The sequence below is a fragment of the Papilio xuthus genome, unplaced genomic scaffold, assembly GCF_000836235.2.
Source record: "Papilio xuthus unplaced genomic scaffold, Pxut_1.1 DF827461.1, whole genome shotgun sequence".
NCBI lineage: Eukaryota > Metazoa > Arthropoda > Insecta > Lepidoptera > Papilionidae > Papilio > Papilio xuthus.
Window position 1 is genome coordinate 4,840,852 of NW_013531188.1, and position 18,750 is coordinate 4,859,601.

The 18,750-nt window shown below is 34.6% G+C and overlaps 1 long non-coding RNA gene and 1 other non-coding gene across 2 annotated transcripts; one reads left to right on the forward strand and one right to left on the reverse strand.

Annotated features, from left to right (window-relative positions):
• The first annotated feature begins 14,436 nt into the window (after positions 1–14,436).
• TRNAL-UAG (transfer RNA leucine (anticodon UAG)) lies at positions 14,437–14,516 on the forward strand. The gene has a single exon. It is a non-coding gene; the product is annotated as a tRNA-Leu (tRNA).
• A 159-nt stretch (positions 14,517–14,675) lies between these two features.
• LOC106119373 (uncharacterized) lies at positions 14,676–15,810 on the reverse strand. The gene is made up of 2 exons (XR_001227957.1): positions 15,572–15,810; positions 14,676–14,953 (listed from the first exon to the last, which is right to left on the reverse strand). It is a non-coding gene; the product is annotated as an uncharacterized LOC106119373 (long non-coding RNA).
• Positions 15,811–18,750: the final 2,940 nt, after the last annotated feature.

An 18,750-nucleotide genomic window follows, 5' to 3' on the forward strand; every position in this document is an offset into this window, starting at 1 on the left:
CAAAATATATGTCTTGTCTATAATTAGAGCAATGCAATTATAGGTGTTGAATTTTGCATGTAGATGGCGGTAGTAAAAGATTACAACACGATTTGGTTTTGTTAGCAAAAAACCAATATGACTTAATATGTATATGCATCGATTATCCCACTTCTGATAAAGTTTCTCTTGAAAGGAATGTGATCAGCAATTGGGCTGGTCACAATCCGAATCAAATTTTCATGACGAAGTGTGCCGTTGTCTATTAAGACTTAATAGATGGCAGTAGCTTAGATTAAAAACGGTTTTGTTAACGGTTAAAAAATGTATTTCCAAACACCGGCACATACAGTTAAACTTGTATTTGTTTGTGTTCATAAAAACGGGAAATATATTTAAAAATGGAATTCAACTGTCAAGTAAAGTCCAGCCAAAAAATAAATGCAAACGTCTTTTTATGTGATTTTTTTGTGTATAACAATAAAGATATTTTTTTTATTTTTTTGTTACCAAATAATCAAAAACGTTTCGCTGATTTATCTATTTATTTATTAATTAATTAGTATTTTGAGATTTATATAATCAGGTGTACCTACTTTTAAAAAGTTTTTTTAATTCCTTTAATTTTTCTAACAGATCGCACTATTTATAGACGGAAAATTTCGCAAGTAGTGTTAACAAATTCTCTTCTATAAATTAACATTTTATATTTGATCAATTATTACAACATTAGCTGTCGCCCGCGACTCCATCCGCGCGGAATTAAAAAAAAATTATAAGTTGCCTATATGTTCTTTCAGACTATGTTCTACAACTGTGACAAATTTCAGCGAGATCTGTTTAGCCATACCTGAGATACCTTCAAGCAAACATCCATACATCCATCTAAACATTCGCATTTATAATATTAGTAAGATTGTAAAAAGTATGGCGCTTTTTGTATTAAGTTTTGTGCATTTACGTAGGTCACTAATAGATGGCAGTAGTTGTAGATTACGACGCGATATGGTTTCGTTAGTAGAAAACACTAAGTCACTTTATGCTTAAAATGTAGTCATGACGTTTCGTTCTATGTATTAATAGAAACTAAGATTTTTCCAGAGAAGATTTTGATCAATCAACCTTGGTTGGTCATGATCTAATCTATTATTACGTTATTTGATGTTTTCAGTACATTGGCATTAGTGTATGTTCGGTGTGAGATGAGACATATAGTAACTCAACTATGATTGAAGATCTGCAAGTCAGTTCGTGATTTACATTTGTTAGGCAGATCAGTGAACCGGTTCACAGATAAGCTCAATTAGTACCTGCATAGCCAAACAGTTCGCGGCTAAACTCACATAGTTATAGTACATCGCGATTTGTTGTGATACTCAGTTGTTGAACCTCAGCTCAACGGTTCATGTATATGTGAGCTGAACTTTTGAACTGGTTCAGAATTGATTTACACATGTCTATTACTAGTGGATATTACGATATCTTTTTAAACGGAGATTTTCGACTCAGAAACCCAAGGTTAGAATAGTAACAATCTTTGTGTTGATAAGTAAAAATGTCTGCAAAAGTTAATTAATGGAGAGCTTTTGAATGAGTGCTTCTTAATTATCAAAGTTCTCGATCGCCTTTTGTTTGAATTTTGAACATTTAACTTTGGTCCATTGACTTAAAGGCTTCATTGAATAAGTTACTTGTTATGCAAAGAACTTGCCAACTTAATAGAAGTATTTTACTAGAATTTAATGACAGTGCAGTCGATAGTTATCAACTTTTTACTCTCTTTGTCTACTCCTTTTGTTATAGTAAAAAGTATATCAAAAGAAAGCAAATAACTTTCCTTATTGGAAAATGGTACGTGATTCTTTATCCAAAAAGGGTTGCGCGGAGCTACTTTCACTTGACGTTTGAGTTCTGTGTGGTCAATTCCTGCAACAGCTAATACTGCAGACTCTAATACTGCAGACTCTACCACTGTTAACTGTTGTCATTACACAATTCAGCAGTAATCATCATCATCGGCTCACTATATGTCCCCACTAAGAGGCTCGGAGCCTGCCCAAGTTAGGGTGACTAGGTCATTGGGCCGCGGACGAGAGCGATAGCGTGCCCGTGGTCCCGTCCCGATGCGTTGGAGGAACAGAGGGGTTTAGCGGGTATGCCTCCGCTAAGGAGGAGAATCCCACATACCGCGCCTCCCCCGGGGCGCGGAGTATGCATAAAGCATTCACCTCTGAAAAAAAAAAGAAAAAAAAGGGTGACTAGGTCATAGTCAACACTCACGAAGTGCGGTTTGACTTCACACATATCTTTGAATTTCTTTGCAGGTTATATAATGTTTTCCTTCACCGTAAGGACATCGGATAAATGTACATATGTAAATCGAAAAACCCATTATTATTATATTAACAGTAATATTTCGTATTAAAAAATCTATGAACCAACGAATCGAATTAATCTTTTTTCTATTTGATACAATAATATTTGTGACCGAGTTTCGGCCCCTTTGTTTACCGAGGCGAGCAATAATGGCAACCAATAACACACCCTTCTGATTTACTATTGACCACATAAATATAATTGTTTGTGACCTCCTACTTTATACCAAAGTTGTAAATAAAATATATAAAATATTACTATGAAGACTTTGCCCTTATATTTACTTATACACAAGATTTTATCCGTGATTTCCTTCGAGCAGAATTAAAAGAAACCAAGTATGTAGACTATGTTTTCTTCTAGATTTTGCTCTACATCTGCGCCAAATTCAATCAAGATCCGTTGAACAGTTCCGGAGATACCTACAAAAATATCCATGCATCTAAACATTCGCATTTATAATGTTAGATGTACGGCGTGTATCTTTTTACTTAGTTTTTACTTTAAATAGATAAGAAGTATTCATTGTATTATGTTTCTCTACACGTGTGTCTACAAACAAAACACGCTGTATATGTAGGAACAGGATGTATTTTATCCTTTTATCAACCAAAAGAATGTCTTTACAATGGATGTTGTATTTTTATTACGTAACATAAAACGAGCGCGCTCCCGAAGGGAAAGATATTTTGAGATAATTTTATCGCTCAATCTACGTTCAATGCCTTTAAAAATTTCAAATAGGCTAGTACACACTAGCCTGAAATAAGCGAGTAACGAAATAATCTAGACGATTTTGTTTTAATAGGTAAATTACCTATTTATAATTAGTTTAATTACCCATGTGCTGGTATAAAATATGTTGTACACATACATAACTGATAGTTATATTTAAACTAGCTGTCGCCCGCGATTCCGTCCGATCGCAATTAAAAAAAAAACTTAATTAGTAGCCTATGTGTTCTAGATGCTCTACATCTATGCCAAATTTCAGCGAAATCCGTTCAACCGTTTGATGATACCTTCAAACAAACATCCATCTATACATTCGCATTTATAATATTATAAGTATGATTTAGTTAGCTTTTACTAACATATAAACATATAAACAATTAATGTATGTTTATATGTAATGAAATGCTGCCGAAATGAAGGCGATTGGGCTGATATGGCCCGAGACCAAACGCAGAGCCCAAGATAGAGCGAACTGGCGGCGCACTGTGAACTCTGCCCCACTACGGGGACATATGACTTTAAGTCAAGTAAGTCATATGTAATAAATCTTACTAATAATATAAATGCGAAAGTTTAAATGGATGGATGTTTGTTAGAAGATCTGGAACGGCTGAACAAATCTTGATGAAATTTGACATAGATGTAGACACAGAAGACAGGCGTGAAGTGGAAGCAATTCCGCGTTTCGTCTGATAAGTGTGCGTCCCGGAGGCCTAATTTAGTCCTCATTCCCTTCCTACCCTTTTTATTATAAAGAAAGGATGGGAAGTGAAAGAGGACTTTCCGGATGAGAGGATGCATGGAAATGTTTTCTTTCTGTGCATCATCTCCTCCGTTGATTAAAGGTAGGCAACTCATATGCTATTGCGTATGTCTATGGGCAGCGGTCACTTCGCTATTTCAGCGATTTCAGGTGGCCGCTCGCTCGTTTGCCATCTTATGATATAAAAAAATGTAGAACTTAGTCTAGAAGATCACACAGGCTACTTACTAAGTTTATTAATTCCGCGAGGACGGTGTCGGGTGCGACAACTAGTCAAAATTTTTGAACAAAGGCAAAGTTATAAGCGAGTCTTTGGTTATTTTAATATTTTTTTCATAACAGAACAAATTGGATTAAATTTCCATTCGTCGTCTACACATTTCATTATTTTCGCGCACGAAATTATCCTCCATTTCGGTTTCTCAATTAATATTAATATATTCACCCTCTCGGGCCTTTTCTTTTTGTTTCCTTTGCGATCCCTGTTGGTTTTCACTTATTTCAGCTCGTTATTTCATTTTCGGCAATAATTTTAGCACAATTTATATCTTAATTTATTAAAACGAGTAATAAAATAGAAAATAATTAATATATGAATATACCTAAAACACAAATAAATGACAGAGCCATCTAGTTTTGCTAATATTAAAACTTTCAGATCACTCGATATAACCTTAACTATACCGATATAAAAGAAGGTCGTGTTACGTAGTTTATCTATAACTCAAGAACGGCTCAACCGATTTGTCTCAAAATTGGTGAGGAGGTAGGTAAGAACCAGGAAAATAACATAGGATACTTTTCATCCTGTTTTCTTCTTTAATTTTTTAGGTTGTGGGCAAAAGCTAGTAAGGAATACTTATTAAAAATGTGTCTGAAGAACTGTGTACCTGTCTTATAATTATAATACAACTTAAAGTTTAGATGGATTGATCGATGGATGGATGGATGTTTGTAGGTATCTTCAGAACGACTGAACAGATCTCGATGAAATTTTGCATTCATATAGGTCAATCTGGAACAACACATAGGCTACTAATTATATAAGTGTAAATTCCGCCCAGACAGAGCCGCGGATAACGGCTAGTCTTTTATATGCTGATACTAATATTAAAAAGAGCACGAAAATACCAACAAGGTCTTTTCTTTATATGGCAATATATTAAATTTACCAGGCAACAGTAACAAGGTAGTTTCCCAAGCAATCGTACTATTGCAAAGGTAAGACAATTTAAGTTGAGAACTTAGTTTGTGTTGCGTCCTGTGAAGATTGTGGGAGCCGGGTACATTGCAGGTGCTAGGAACATTGTAGAACATTGCGGGATCCGGGAACACTGTGTCCCGGGACAATACCGCAAACATTCACAATTGACAGGACTAAGTCGTTTGTACCTTGTTTAAATTACTCTTACTTTGTCTTCTATTTTAGGAAACTAAAGACAATAAATTAGAGTAAAAAGTTGCATTAACATTGATTTTATTTATATAATAATAGCTGTCACCCGCGACTCCGTCCGCACCGAATTAAAAAAAAAATAGTAGCGTTTTTCCAGACTATGTTCTATAAGAGCCAAATTACGAGATTCATGAAACCGTCTTAAGTAAGATACCTATTAACAAACATCCATCCATGCAAACAATCGCATTTGCAATACTAGTAAGATTTACTAGTGTTTGCCCGCGATTTCGTCCGTGCGGAATTAAAAAAAACTCTTAATAAGAAGCCTAGAGTAAATCATGTGTGTGCGAAATTTCATTCAGATCAGTAGTATTTTTGGAGTTACCTTTTTTTTGTTTTTTTTTTATATCATAAGGTGGCAAACGAGCGAGCGGCCACCTGAAATCGCTGAAATAGCGAAGTGACCGTTGCCCATAGACATACGCAATTGCATATTGGCGGACGGAGGCGAGGATGCACAAAAAGAAAACATTTCCAAGCATCTTATCCGGACAGTCCAGGTCCACTTCCCATCCTTTCCTTATAAGAAAAAGGGTAGGAATGGAAAAAGGATTAAATTAGGCCTCCGGGACGCACATTCTTAAGACGAAACGCGGAATTGCTTCCACTTCACGTCTGTCTTCTGTGTGGTCGTGGTATTTCACCAACCGAGCCGGGCCAATTCGTGCAAAGATTTTAAAGTGGGTTCTACCACTGTAAAACTACCTGTTAACGAACATCTATCCATCCATACATAAGTAAGATGTATACTAGTTGTTGTATGTTAGTTGGTTTGGGGAACATGTTAGCATGTTTAAACATGTTAATTCTTTACTTTGATGACATTGAAGTGTTAACACTTTCCCCGTTTCATTTGTTTATCTCCGTTAAATGACATTATTAGAGTCTTTGTTTTTGACGTCTTCAATTTGTCTTTTATGGGAAAGTTTAATTTTCTTCCATATTGTTTTGACTTGAAATGAGTTAAAGTCGTCGTGTGTCAACCGAGTTTCAACATTAACGTAATGGTATTTATTAACTAGCGTTCGCCGCTGACTTTGTCAATGCGGAATTAAAAAAGTAGCCGTCAACTACTTTTACTTATAACTGCATATATTAGCTACCATCCAGCCGTTTCGGAAATTACCCGTAACAAATGCGAACTTATGGACAGACAGACAGACAGACAGATATACATTTTAAAAACCTCACTTTTATTTTTCATTTATTTTTTACTTTGCGAATGTTTAGATGGATGTTTGAAGGTATCTCCAGAATGGCTCAACGGATCTCGGTGAAATTTGGCATCGATGTATATTGGTGGACGTTAAAAATATGTATATTAGAGGAAGTTTGAAAGTAGCGCCAGTGATCGAGAAATTGAGGAGTAAAAGATTAGCGTGGTTTGGACATGTTATGCGGAGGGATGATGATGATATAAGCAAAAAAGTAATGAGATTGAATGTGGATGGCTACAAAAGTAGAGGAAGACCAAAAAAAGTATGGAATGACTGTGTGAAAGAAGATATGCGTAGGAAGGGGGTAGACTCGGATATGACGGCTGATAGAGATGTATGGAGGAGTAGTACTTACTGTGCCGACCCTCAATAGGGATAAGGGAAGGTTGATGATGATGTATTTTGGTGGACGGAGTCGCGGGCGACAACTAGTATGTAATATTTTTCAATGTTACATACAGACATTCTAATTTTATCTTCAATATAAATTCACATAACGTACGGTTCATGAAATTTTCAATAAAATAATAATTTAAGGCTGACATTAATTTAAAAATATTTCGAGGAAAATTTACATATTCATAAAAACTTAAACTAAATATTAATTTAACTTTCATTAATTTTATATTCGTAGTATTTTACTTAATAAATCGGTTACTGTGAATTATCATTAATGATTCGAAATCTGTATGTCAGTATATTTCAACAATAGCATTGAATTGTGAGCAATGAAGCGCAAAGCAACATTCGATTTGCTCAACAAAAGTCGCGGGAAATTCAATAACTTGCTGTAGATTGCTTTTCATACTACGTAAAATCATTTGCGTTATAAATTATTTATTGATTTCCAGTAATTGGATTTTTAATAAAGTTTTAATTAACTTAGAGCGTTGATGGCTCAGGAGTCAAGCACTTGACTTGCAATCTGCAAGTCCTGGGTTCGAATCCCGCCATGTTCCAATGTGTTTTTCGATTTCCGATTTACATATTATATGTAAGCAAAACATCGTGATGCTTCCTGCACATATCTGAGAAGAAATTCAAAGATATGTGTGAAGCCAACCATGTGCGGGTTACATGGCCAGCGTGGTTGACTATGGCCTAGTCACCCCTAACTTAGGGTAGGCTCGGAGTCTCTCGGTGGGGAGTGGGGTGGGAGTTGATGATATTTTTTTTTACGTTTAATAAGCTAGCGCTTGACTACGATCCCACCTGGTAAAGTGGAGAATTGGTCGAAAGATGGTACGCGCTAGCTTAGTAAGTGCCTATTCACTCTACTATAAAGGGAGTGAATAGATGGAAGAAAGAAGTTGAGCGAGGCAATGAACTATGAAAATCATAAAGAAATTATTTTAAAAATTATTCATATAACGTGAACTTTCATAATTTATTACTTCTTAAAGCTTTATTTATTTTAAAACTATCTATCGCCCGCGACACCGTCCGCGCGGAATAAAAAAATACTTAATTAGTAACCTATGTGTACTTCCAGACTATGTGCGATATGTATGTCAAATTTCAGCGAGATCTTTGCAGCAGTTATGGAGATACCTTCAAATAAACATCCAACCATCTAAACATTCGCATTTATAATATTAGTAAGATAGTAAGAAGCAAGATGTTTCAACTTTTATCTGTCTTATTTTTTGTTGTTTTTGTATAAAAAATCAATATTTGTGATTTTAACTTTGGTAAGATATTCTTTGAACTCTAGAGAAACTCTGGGTTGTGTTCCAAATAAATCATATATATTTTTTTTAAATTTATGATTCTTTTTGTTAGGTTGGTAATGTTAATATCGATCTGATTATTTAAGTTACCGTTAAAATATAGTTGTAGATAAACGTCGAGTTAGCTGTGCGATTTATGTAAAAATTTACTAGAAATTTGCACACAAAATGTGCAATGCGCTACCCGCCGTTGTGATTTACATATTAAGCAGTAAAATTTTCTCTTATGTTATATAAATACGTTAGTAAAAGAATATTTTTTTAAAACCAGTTGCTGCCAACATAAAGAAAATTGTGATGCTCGAATATTTTTAAGCGATATTAAAAACAAATTCTCATTTACCTTAAAGCCCTTGGCCCTTCTGAGTTTCTAAAATCTAAATCTGTAAAACATATCATTATGTCTGTTATTTATCCGTCGCAAAACAAAGATAGCAATGTGTTTTAAATAATCTTGGTATCATAAACCCATGATTAATGTTGCTTACTTTTACCTTGGGTTATATTTCCGTTCAAAGAATATAGTCCTTCACTGGATACTTTTTTCTCACACTTAAAATGTGAACGGCAAAAATATAACAAAGAAAAAAACGCTAAAAGCGTCTATATAATTTAAAACTTTTCATAATATTGCATCATCATCATCATCAGCTTACTATACGTCCCCACCGAAGGACTCGGAGCCTAAGTTAAGGGTGATTAGGTCATAGTCAACCACGCTGGCCAAGTGCGGGTTGGTTGACTTCACACATATCTTTGAATTACTTCTCAGATGTTCACACAAAATGTGCAATGTGTGTCTTTTTCATAATATTTAATAAGTAAAAAATAAATGAAAAATATATGTTTAGTTAAATATTTTTAAAAGTCTTTGGTCGCGTGTCATTTGTAACGCAGTGGCTTTTTGTATGTCCAACCTTCTATTTCCTTATCTTAAAGGGAACATTTTTCACGTCATTTCAAGACGTGTTGGGCATTTATCACAACCCTTTTTCTGTTATGTGGCTCGAGATTTACTTTTTGAATTGCGATCGTATTTAATATAACGTTAATATTTGTTCATTTTAAAATCTTAAGTCAACTTATATTGTAACATTGAAAGAAAATTAACACAAAAAACGAATAACGCTTTAATATATAAAATAGCGCCATCTATTGTAAACTAAATAAACTATTTATAAAACATTATAGTAATATTTTTTTAAGTTTAATATATAAATTAAAAATAAAAAAATCAACTTTTCCTGCTTATTAGTATTATGGGTTTATTGTCGGATCTGGCAGACGGCGTCCAAAATATGGTGCTAAAGGCTTTGTAGATATTAATTAAGTGTAAATATTTTTGTTTGTTATTTCTTATTATTATCATTGCTTTTTTATTTTTATATCGCTTGCTTGTATAATTTACTATATGCTTGTAATTAGCTCCTAAGTTGATTGTTATGGGACTGACATGTTCAAAAGAACAAAAATCCTTAAGAAAAATAAAGAGAAAAAAAAAGTATTATGCGTAGTCCCATGTACTTATGACACTCCGGGGACAAAGATGAATCATGTGCACTTCTCTTGTCAGTACTTCAGAAAAAAAAACATTTTGTTTACTATGTAAAAAAAAAATTAAACATTTTGTTTTTTAATGTGTTTCTTTTTAGAACACGATAGGAAAGGTTCCAAAGTCGTTGGAATTGAGTGAGAGCACGTATCTACAGGGTGTTGCCAACAAGATTGTGAAAAGGAAATTAAGTATGAAGTCACGAGACATTTGGCACACGACTGCACTGATAAAAATCTCCCTCGACGATTCTAATGGACTCCTTTGACATTTGCAGAGAATTATAACCTTATCTACGGAAGACGCAAATGATAAAAAAAATAAAGTTATCTTACTAATGTTAGGAAGAAAATCCGAAGTAAATGCCAGTGTATTGACTCAACACTAGATTTACTAAAACGTCGACGTTTATTTCCCCTCACTATTCATTCTGACATTGGACTTTGTAACGAGGGCGCGTCTAAAACTACTTACTAATGTTACTAATATTATAAATGCGAATGTTTGGATGGATATTTGTTTGAAGGTATCTCCGGAACGGCTTATCAGATCTTGTTGAAATTGAACACAAATGTAGAACAACGCAATGAAGATTTCATTTTAATTTCGTGCGGACGGAGTTGGAGGCGACAGCTAATTCATAATTACTTTTCTTATTCTATTGATTTTTGGTCGAGAAAATTACAAAGCGTTTTACGTAGCGGATAAGTTACCACAGTAAAATTACTTTTAAAATCAAAACCCTCTTTTGGATTGTGGGCGTGAGTTATGTTTTTTTTTATTTTTATTTATATCACAAGGTGGCAAACGAGCGAGCGGCCACCTGAAATCGCTGAAATAGCGAAGTGACCGTTGCCCATAGACATACGCAATTGCATATGCGTTGCCTACCTTTAACCGACGGAGGAGAGGATGCACAGAAAGAAAATATTTTCCCTTTCCATGCATACTCTCATCCGGAAAGTCCACTTCCACTTCCCATCCTTTCCTTATAAGAAATAGGATGGGAAGGGAAAGAGGACTAATTTTGGCCTACGGGACGCACACTCATCAGACGAAACGCGAAATTGCTTCCACTTGACGCCTTCTGTGTGGTCGTGGTATTTCACCGGGCGAGCCGGGCCGATTCGTGCGAATCTGTTAAAGCGGGCTCTACCACTGTTGAAATGTTGTATGTTGTTGTTTAAATAATTGCTATTCCGATCAAATGTTATAACACTTAAGTAACATGTAAATATTATTTTGATCAAACGAATAAATTTTCTTACATGTAAAAGTTACGTTAAGGAAAATTTTAGAACGGCGAAATAAATTGTTGAAAACTTTCGTACATATCAAAAGCCTAACAAGGCAACTAAACTCAACATAAGGCTAAAAGGTAAAAAATACTCAAGAATTTAAGTTTTTTTGTTAACATTTTAAATAGTATAATAATTTTGTTTTTATTTAAGTTTAATAAAATATGAATATTGAAGGTAAACAAAATGATACTACGAAATGATATTGAAATTGTTCAAATTTATTATTACTGAGAAAAACACATTCGGTATTTCATATCGTCAGAAAACCATGAATTTATTAGTAGGCTTGTTGAAAGACTGACAATTTTATAAAGGAAATTTTTATTATTATATTTCAGTTTAACTCTTTGAAACTTTTTAACCTATTTACAACTATTTCTCTAATGTTAAGCTATTTAAAAGATTAATTATTTGTAGTAAATATGAAATTATAAAAATCCCACAATTAAATTAAGTCACGGTTTTAACACTTTTCAAACTCAATCAGTTATTCCAACTGACAGGAGGTTATTTTCTAGGTGTACAGACGGAGCAATAAGCGGTGTTCCATTTACAGAAAAATTATTCCTTGCAATTAAACAAACTCCGCCCTTTCTTACAAAACAATCAATTAGTAGCTATAACAGTAAAATGTCAATTGTGTACAATCAACCTGCTTTCGTACAGACACATTTAAATGCTGTGTCCTTTTGGTTATTGTTTCCACGTTGTTGTTTCAATACTTACAAAACGTTTAAAAGAACGCTTTTAAAGTGTAATACCGCTAAATTCCCTGATAGTACATTTGCTTGATGCAATCCTTGTACGTCAGTTGAATGGTTTTGAGGAGTGAAACGTTATTGGATTTGAAACACTCGAAGGCTCGTAGAGAGGTCAAAGACATTATTTTTCTTTACTTTTTTTTATAAGAGGAGGAGGGCAAACGTGCAACGGGAATACCGAGTTGTTCATCGACGCCCTTGGCCTTCAGCAATTCCAGAGGAACCGCAGATGCGTTGCCGGCGTTTGAGATGGTGATACGCTCGCTTCTTGAAGGACCCTAAGTTGTAGCGGTTTGGCAATACCGCCTAGGACAGACCATTCCACAACACGACTGTGCGAGGTAGGAAGTTTATAACATCGCTTGTTCTTCGTAAATACACGTAATACAATTTAACTCTACTAGATTATTTACGACTCTATATTATGTATATGTACCAACCCGCACTTGGCCAGCGTGGTTGACTATGACCTAATCACCCTTAACTTAGGGTAGGCTCCGAGCCCCTCGTTGGGGACGTATAGTGAGCTGATGATGATGAATGATTTAAAATAATTGTTTTTCAAAGTGTTCGCATTAATATTTAAAAGTGTTTTGTTATTTAAAGCGAACGATACAATTTTATTTACAATTCATTCTGAAAACTGTATAATGAGCGAAAAAAAACCACAAGGATCACAAACGAAATTCTAAACGGACTGTGGGGTGAATAAATTAATGATAATACGAACTAGAAGTCGATGCCAAGGATAATGAAGTCATTGAACTGACGAATAATTTTAAGAGGACGCAGAAATAAGCAAGACCATGGTCATATTCCCAGCGAGGCTGTGGAGTGGATCCCGCTAAGAACAAGAATACGTGATCGTACTTTCGGCGCTCTGTGGATCCCTTTGCCCCACTACTGGGACATAGGACATTAAGTCAAGTCAAGTCTATAGGCTAAACTGAGTTCATTTATTTTTATTACGTCTAAGTTGTAAGGATTCACTTGATTTATCTTTTCAGTTGCGTTAACACGGCTGACGCCTGAAATTCAAAGATAATACGAGAATAGCTGTCTGTCTGTAAACGTCGACAAGTTTGCGTCAAATCCTCCATTAGCAGAAGTGTATAATTGTTTGAAATGACTTGTAACGTTTTAAAGTAAATATTGTGTTTATCTGAATAAAATGTTGTCTTATCTAGTACTGTTAAGACAAAATTTAATATATAAAAACAATTTTGGATTATATACATGGATTTATTTTAGTTACTAATCTATTTATAGTAAGGATAAGTTTTTATAAGTAACAATTAAACTTACAAAACTAAGCGATTCGGTGACCCTGAACTGTTTTACACAGGCATATATTATATTTTTTTAAATCAGAGTAATTGTTCAAAGTAAATTTGCAATCCAAAGTCCATCGTGCTGCCAATATACTTGGTCGCTTCCTAATGAATGAAATCCGCGGCTAAACAAAGTTACCTTCGTTAGTCGCCCTCTGGCGGAATTTTAACGAAGATGCACATTGTTCTGAACATTTATAACAAGTGAAGTTTACAAGAAATCAGAATGCGAGCCAACTTTTGAACATGTCCATGCAATCATTTTATGTTCTAGTTAAGTTTAAACTAGCTTTTGTCCGCAACTTCTTTCGCGTGTAATTAAAAAAATAAGTACCTTCTGTGTTATAAAAAGCAATGTGCTAAATTTTGCCAGACATTTATACCAAATCCTTGTAGCCGTTTTAAAGATACGTTCTAACAAACACCTATCCATATCAAACACGGCGCCCTGGGCGCTCTGGGCTACGCCCCATTTTTTTTGGGTCGGGGGAAATTTTTCCAAAAATACGGTATCTTACACGGCGTCCTTTATATCCGACTCCGGCGCCCCTTTATGTCCGGCGCCCAGGGCGGTCGCCACAAATTGCCCTACCTTTACTGATCGCTATTGTTATATTAGCAAGATTTATTTATGAAATGAGAATTAATAATTATTTTTTGTCAAATTAATTAATTGATTAAAAGTCAATAAAAATGTCACTGAATTCCACTAACAATAATAGTTAACCTAAACAATTTTACAAATCGTTTCGTGTGAAAATAAAACATTGGTCGAGTGATTTATGATCACGTTACAGAGAAATGCAGATCGGGAAACTTCACAACATTTTCACGTGTCATAAAGCTCGCACATTCGTCACTTGCACGTCGTGTGCACGAAGCGCTTTTGCAATATTACTATAGCTGAAATTTAGTAGTGCTGTAAGCGCTTTATTGTTTCGTATCACTGAATTTGCTATAGGATTGTACCAGGATTAGACTTGGTTTTTTAAAGGTCAATCAATTTAATTTACGCTTAGTGTCGAACTAAAACAATATTAATTATAATTCTGGTTGTTAGAATGAATACAATTAAGATTTGAAAAACAAGTTCACGAGTCTTTCTTCTTTCTTCGAGAAACTGTGCGTTTATAAGTAAAGGAAGATTGGTACGATTATGTTTTGATTGATAAAATATGAACAGTTAAGAAAATGTGCATAATACGTTTAATATTTTTAACTTATTAGATAAGGGCAGCGTGGCCGAGTGGTCTAAGGCGCTGGTTTTAGGCACCAGTCCGAAAGGGCGTGGGTTCGAATCCCACCGCTGTCAAAATACTTTTTACTTAATTTCTATTTGGAAAAGTCCTTTAATTACACCCTTACCTTTTTAGGTGAAATCGATTGATGTAAAACAATTGTAAAACCAATACTGCGCGTAATTAAAAAAAAATCTTTATTAATTGCTTATGTGTTCTTCCAGACTATGTTCTACATCTATGTCAAATTTCAGCGAGATCCCTTAATCTATGCATCCAAACATTAGTAAGATTAATCACTTACTTCTTTATTATAGCTTCGTAATTTGCAATACACTTAATTAAAACACTTTTTGAAACATTTATAAATTTATGCATAAATGGAAATATCATATTTAAGATCTTCCCCTTTATCGCTCTTCATGCGAAGGTTGACGAATGTAAATCCGACTCCTCCCGCTGTGACGTTGGCCGAGGCTCCTGACTTGGTTAAATCGTAAGCTAGCACGCCCTGGAACAAAGAGAAAGAACTAAGTTATACGTCGTCTAGGCGTATCCCGCGACCCCGGCAAAAAAAAACTTTGTAAGTAGTAACTTAGTAAGCCTATGTGTTTTTCCAGACTATGTTCTATATGCATGCCAAATTTCATCGAGATTCATTCAGTCGTTCTAGAGATACCTTCAAACAAATATTCATCCAACCGTCCAAAGATTTGCATTTATAATATTAGTAAGATATATAAGTACTAAGTAAGACTATACAATATGTTTTATTTCAATAAACTATTAATCGTCATCATCATCAGCTCACTATACGTCCCCACCGAGGGGCTCGGAGCCTACCCTAAGTAAAGGTTGATTGCTGACGCTGGCTAAGCGCGTCGTGGTTGACTTCACACATATCTTTGAATTTCTTCTCAGATATGTGCAGGTTGCATCACGATGTTTTCCTTCACCGTAAGAACGTCGAATAAATGTACAAATGTAAAAGCGGAAATGGAAAAACACATTGGTACATGGCGGGATTCGAACCCGTGACCTGCAGATTGCAAGTCAAGTCCTTGATCCCTGAGCCACTGACGTTCTAAACTATTAATAAATATCCTTTATTTATTTAGTTTAGACTCACCTGAATATAACGTCCGTATAGTTTATTATATGGTATTGTGACGTTCAACGTTTCGATTCTTTTTTGAAACATTTTCGAACTGTATTTGACTGTACGTTGGTAAACTAACTCCCCTTGTACGCTCGTGCCCATAAATGTATGGGAACATTCGACTATCACTACAGCTGCTATCAAAAATCCGACTATGAAAAATTTCATTTTTTTTCTATTCAATATTAAATGACCGATACGTTAGTCGAATAAAATAGATAACCGTTTAAAATTTATATATATACAATTGTTATTGATAAAGTAATTAACATTGTTAACGATTGTTAAATTTGACCGCAATGATTGATTCATTATAATATTTTTCATTAAAACGTAACACAATTAAAATTACAAACTACGGGAATGATAACTTCTTTGTTTTGAAGAATATAATATTTTCAATTTAATTTTATTAAATTAAATAATTTATTTAGTGCCTTTCTGCATAGTGACGTATAAATAACTAACTGCATAAATAACTAGTCAAAATTAAATAAATAAACGATATTTATTAATAGTTTATTTATTAGAGCGTCGGTGGCTCAGGGGTCAAGCACTTGACATGCAATCTGCAGGTCCTGGGTTCGAATCCCGCCATGTACCAATGTGTTTTTCCATTTCCGATTTACATATGTACATTTATCTGACGTTCTTACGGTTAAGGACAGCATCATAATGCAACCTGCATATCTGAGAAGAAATTCAAAGATATGTGTGAAGTCAACCAACCCGCACTGGGCCAGCGTGGTTGACGATGGCCTAATCACCCTTAACTTGGGGTAGGCTCCGAGCACCTCGGTGCGAACGGATAGTGAGCTGATGATGATGAATAAAAAATTTGTGTTACTCTTAAATAGACAGGAAATAAAAGTTTTTATCTTTCTTAAATACTTGTGATTTATTCGCAAACAATAGATTATTAGAAAAGAAAGTTTAAAATGTTCCTACGTCGATTTCTTAGTAAAATGTTGTGTAGATGTGACTATTACAATGTGTCTTTGCAAATTTATTGTTATATTTCACCAGAGGGCTCGTTTGGTATCATCTTTGTATGTACATCCGTCACCGTAGCATTCTCTTTGGCTCTCATTTTATATTCTGTGCCATTACAGTCTTTGTATGTCTCTTTACCTTTCAATTTTATTTGCATCCAGTGTTACTCTTTGTTCGTGTCAAAGAGTATTTTGACAGTTTATTCATTTGTTTAATTTTAAACCGACTTCAAAAAGGTGGAGGTTCTCAATTCTTCTGATTTTTTTTAAATGTTGGATTAATCTAGACCTGGTTTAATGGCGCTGCCCCACGGAAGTAAGCCAAAGCGTTCCCGTGGCGCCCGCCATCATGCGTCAGAGGGCAGTCAGGTTTTAGTGGGTATTCTGGTTACCTTCTGTGGCCGGCGAGTCCCACACTCCCTACGCCATTGCACCGCCCGGCGTAGGCGTGCGTAAATGCACTTCCTGACTATAAAAAAAAAATGGTTAAATGGCGCTACAATCGCCTGCTTTATTCCAATACTATCTAATTTGTACGAATAAGTTCCTTATTTTTCCGCGATATGAAAATAAAAAAAAAACTAATTTATAATAATTCAAAAACTTAAGTTTACATGTAATAGTTAAGCTTAGAAATTTAACGGATACAAAAGGTTTAGGTTTTAGGAGTCTTTGCCAGGCGAGTTAATATTAGGGTTTTTATATTCCCGGTCAAACTATACTTATATTCAGCAAATAGAGATTGAGTAATTCTCTCCTCCAATGTCTAATGCCGAAATATATTAACAAAACATTGCTATCTCTACTTTTTCAAGGCGGGATGAGAATATGTTTTAGTAAATTTGACATACATATACACAGTTCATCATCAGCTCACTATACGTCCCCACTGAGGGGTTCGGAGCCTACCTTAAGTTAGTGACTTGGTCATAGTCAACCACGCTGGCCAAGTGCGGGTTGGTTGACTTCACAAATATATTTGAATTTCTTCTCAGATATGTGCAGGTTGCATCACGATGTTTTCCTTCACCGTAAGAACGTCGGATAAATGTACATATATTAACATCTGTCGTGACATATAATTAGGTTTATATTAGAGAATAAAGACATATAATATTTAAGAAAGTAATTAAATAAAGTACTAGTTCGCATTATCCCGGTGTTTCTTTTATTACATTGTTTCTTATATATATAAACGTAGGTTTCCATTGCCAAAACACTAGTACAAATATATATTACTATCTCTCTCTTTTTCCTTAATAAAGACAGAGATAATATGTTTTAGTATTTCTATAATGTTGTACGTAAGAAAAAATATAATCAAGCAATCAGCACTTACCCAGTACTAATCTTATTGAGAAAATGTAATTCACAAAATTGAGTTAACGTAGACTGACGCCGACTTACCGCGACCCATACAATCTAATTTACCTTATCTTGTTAAATTATTTATTCTTTACAAAAACAAATAAAATAAAGACATATTTAGTGTTTTTTTTTTTAATTAAGGATAAAATACAGTTCGTTTCCTTGCATACTTAAACTGAAATCTGTCCTGAAATAAAAAAAAAAATCGGTATTTATTTCAACTAAGTTGAGGCGGTTAAGTTATTAAGTAAAGAGCCGTTGACTGCAACTAAGTCCGCGCAAAATAAAAAAAAATCTTAATTAGTAACTTATATGTTCTTCCAGGCTATGTTCATGTATGCCAAAGTCTCTACATTAGTTTGAAATTAAAATAAAATAATAAAAAACAATGCTACAGTAAAATCAGTAAAGCAAATAATACGTACAACTTATCACGAAGAATGAATTTCTCCAATAGACTTTGAAATATTGGACGTGGAGTGTGAGTTTGTAAAAAACGTTGAAGTCTTTTGAACGATTTTTCCCCGATGACTTTTTATTTTTCCCAACTCGCTTTCCGGCGCGCCGCCGCCGGACGCAGTGACACCTGCGTTAGCGACACCTGATTTCCAAATCGAAGCTTTTTCAATAAAATTCTGTATCCGTCTGCAAAAATTTTTAAAGTAATAATAACAGCAAATAAATAGTGAAATCTCGAAAGAAACTACTTTTAGACATTCTTTGTTAGACTCATTTGGAGCGCGCGCTTTCGTTACCAAGTCAAGTGTCAGATTGATTAGTGAAGGGACA